A 4,498-nucleotide genomic window follows, 5' to 3' on the forward strand; every position below is an offset into this window, starting at 1 on the left:
CAGAGTGATACACCGGGATACACAGAGACACAACGTTACACAGTGATACACCAGGATACACAGAGACACAATGTTACAGAGTGATACACCGGGATACACAGAGACACAATGTTACTGAGTGATACACCGGGATACACAGAGACACAATGTTACAGAGTGATACACCAGGATACACAGAGACACAACGTTACACAGTGATACACCAGGATACACAGAGACACAATGTTACAGGGTGATACACCGGAAGACACAGAGACACAATGATACAGAGTGATTGACCAGGATACAAAGAGACACACCGTTACAGAGTGATACACCGGGATACACAGAGACACACCGTTACAGAGTGATACACCGGGATACACAGAGACACAATGTTACAGAGTGATACACCGGGATACACAGAGACACAATGTTACAGAGTGATACACCGGGATACACAGAGACACAATGTTACAGAGTGATACACCGGGATGCACAGAGACACAATGTTACTGAGTGTCACACCGGGATACACAGAGACACAATGTTACAGAGTGATACACCGGGAGACACAGAGACACACCGTTACAGAGTGATACACCTGGATACACAGAGACACAACATTACAGAGTGATACACCGGGATACACAGAGACACACCGTTACAGAGTGATACACCTGGATACACAGAGACACAATGTTACAGAGTGATACACCGGGATGCACAGAGACACAATGTTACTGAGTGATACACCGGGATACACAGAGACACAACATTACAGAGTGATACACCGGGATACACAGAGACTCAGTGTTACAGAGTGATACACCGGGATACACAGAGACACAATGTTACAGAGTGATAGACCAGGATACAAAGAGACACACCGTTACAGAGTGATACACCTGGATACACAGAGACACAATGTTACAGAGTGATACACTGGGATACACGGAGACACAATGTTACAGAGTGATACACCGGGATACACAGAGACACAACGTTACACAGTGATACACCAGGATACACAGAGACACAACGTTACACAGTGATACACCAGGATACACAGAGACACAATGTTACAGGGTGATACACCGGAAGACACAGAGACACAATGTTACAGAGTGATAGACCAGGATACAAAGAGACACACCTTTACAGAGTGTTACACCTGGATACACCGAGACACAATGTTACTGAGTGATACACCGGGATACACAGAGACACAATGTTACAGAGTGATACACCGGGATGCACAGAGACACAATGTTACTGAGTGTCACACCGGGATACACAGAGACACACCGTTACAGAGTGATACACCTGGATACACAGAGACACAACATTACAGAGTGATACACCAGGATACACAGAGACACACCGTTACAGAGTGATACACCGGGATACACAGAGACACAATGTTACAGAGTGATACACCGGGATACACAGAGACACAATGTTACAGAGTGATACACCGGGATACACAGAGACACAATGTTACTGAGTGATACACCGGGATACACAGAGACACACCATTACAGAGTGACACACCGGGATACAGAGAGACACAATGTTACAGAGTGATACACCGGGATACACAGAGACACAATGTTACAGAGTGATACACCGGGATACACAGAGACACAATGTTACAGAGTGATACACCGGGATACACAGAGACACAATGTTACAGAGTGATACACCGGGATACACAGAGACACACCGTTACAGAGTGATACACCGGGATACACAGAGACACAATGTTACAGAGTGATACACCGGGATACACAGAGACACAATGTTACAGAGTGATACACCGGGATACAGAGAGACACAATGTTACTGAGTGTCACACCGGGATACACAGAGACACACCGTTACAGAGTGATACACCGGGATACACGGAGACACAATGTTAGAGTGATACACCGGGATGCACAGTGACACACCGTTACAGAGTGATACACCGGGATGCACAGACACAATGTTACTGAGTGACACACCGGGATACACAGTGACACACCATTACAGGGTGATACACCGGGATACACAGTGACACAATGTTACTGAGTGTCACACCGGGATACACAGAGACACAATGTTACAGAGTGATACACCAGGATACACAGAGACACAATGTTACAGAGTGATACACCAGGATACACAGAGACACAACGTTACACAGTGATACACCAGGATACACAGAGACACAATGTTACAGGGTGATACACCGGAAGACACAGAGACACAATGTTACAGAGTGATAGACCAGGATACAAAGAGACACACCGTTACAGAGTGATACACCTGGATACACAGTGACACAATGTTACTGAGTGTCACACCGGGATACACAGAGACACAATGTTAGAGTGATACACCGGGATACACAGAGACACAGTGTTACAGAGTGATACACCGGGATACACAGAGATACAATGTTACAGAGTGATACACCGGGATGCACAGAGACACAATGTTACTGAGTGATACACCGGGATACACAGAGACACAATGTTACAGAGTGATACACCGGGATACACAGACACACAATGTTACAGAGTGATACACCGGGATACACAGAGACACAATGTTACAGAGTGATACACCGGGATGCACAGAGACACAATGTTACTGAGTGTCACACCGGGATACACAGAGACACAATGTTACAGAGTGATACACCAGAAGACACAGAGACACAATGTTACAGAGTGATAGACCAGGATACAAAGAGACACACCGTTACAGAGTGATACACCTGGATACACAGAGACACAATGTTACTGAGTGTCACACCGGGATACACAGAGACACAATGTTACAGAGTGATACACCAGAAGACACAGAGACACAATGTTACAGAGTGATACACCGGGAGACACAGAGACACCCCGTTACAGAGTGATACACCTGGATACACAGAGACACAACATTACAGAGTGATACACCGGGATACACAGAGACACACCATTACAGAGTGATACACCTGGATACACAGAGACACAATGTTACAGAGTGATACACCGGTTTACACGGAGACACAATGTTACAGAGTGATACACCGGGATACACAGAGACACAACGTTACACAGTGATACACCAGGATACACAGAGACACAACGTTACACAGTGATACACCAGGATAAACAGAGACACAATGTTACAGGGTGATACACCGGAAGACACAGAGACACAATGTTACAGAGTGATAGACCAGGATACAAAGAGACACACCGTTACAGAGTGATACACCTGGATACACAGAGACACAATGTTACTGAGTGTCACACCGGGATACACAGAGACACAATGTTAGAGTGATACACCGGGATACACAGAGACACAGTGTTACAGAGTGATACACCAGGATACACAGAGATACAATGTTACAGAGTGATACACCGGGATGCACAGAGACACAATGTTACAGAGTGATACACCGGGATGCACAGAGACACAATGTTACAGAGTGTCACACCGGGATACACAGAGACACAATGTTACAGAGTGATACACCGGGAGACACAGAGACACACCGTTACAGAGTGATACACCTGGATACACAGAGACACAACATTACAGAGTGATACACCGGGATACACAGAGACACACCGTTACAGAGTGATACACCTGGATACACAGAGACACAATGTTACAGAGTGATACACCGGGATGCACAGAGACACAATGTTACTGAGTGTCACACCGGGATGCACAGAGACACAATGTTACAGAGTGATACACCAGAAGACACAGAGACACAATGTTACAGAGTGATACACCAGGATACACAGAGACACAATGTTACAGAGTGATACACCAGAAGACACAGAGACACAATGTTACAGAGTGATACACCAGGATACACAGAGACACAATGTTACAGAGTGATACACCAGAAGACACAGAGACACAATGTTACAGAGTGATACACCAGGATACACAGAGACACAATGTTACAGAGTGATACACCAGAAGACACAGAGACACAATGTTAAAGAGTGATTGACCAGGATACAAAGAGACACACCGTTACAGAGTGATACACCTGGATACACAGAGACACAACATTACAGAGTGATACACCAGGATACACAGAGACACACCGTTACAGAGTGATACACCGGGATACACAGAGACACAATGTTACAGAGTGATACACCGGGATACACAGAGACACAATGTTACAGAGTGATACACCGGGATACACAGAGACACAATGTTACAGAGTGATACACCGGGATACACAGAGACACAATGTTACAGAGTGATACACCGGGATACACAGAGACACAATGTTACAGAGTGATACACCGGGATACACAGAGACACAATGTTACAGAGTGATACACCGGGAGACACAGAGACACACCGTTACAGAGTGATACACCTGGATACACAGAGACACAACATTACAGAGTGATACACCGGGATACACAGAGACACACCGTTACAGAGTGATACACCTGGATACACAGAGACACAATGTTACAGAGTGATACACCGGGATGCA

This window comes from Hypanus sabinus (assembly GCF_030144855.1).
Source record: "Hypanus sabinus isolate sHypSab1 chromosome 5 unlocalized genomic scaffold, sHypSab1.hap1 SUPER_5_unloc_3, whole genome shotgun sequence".
Classification (NCBI taxonomy): Eukaryota; Metazoa; Chordata; class Chondrichthyes; order Myliobatiformes; family Dasyatidae; genus Hypanus; species Hypanus sabinus.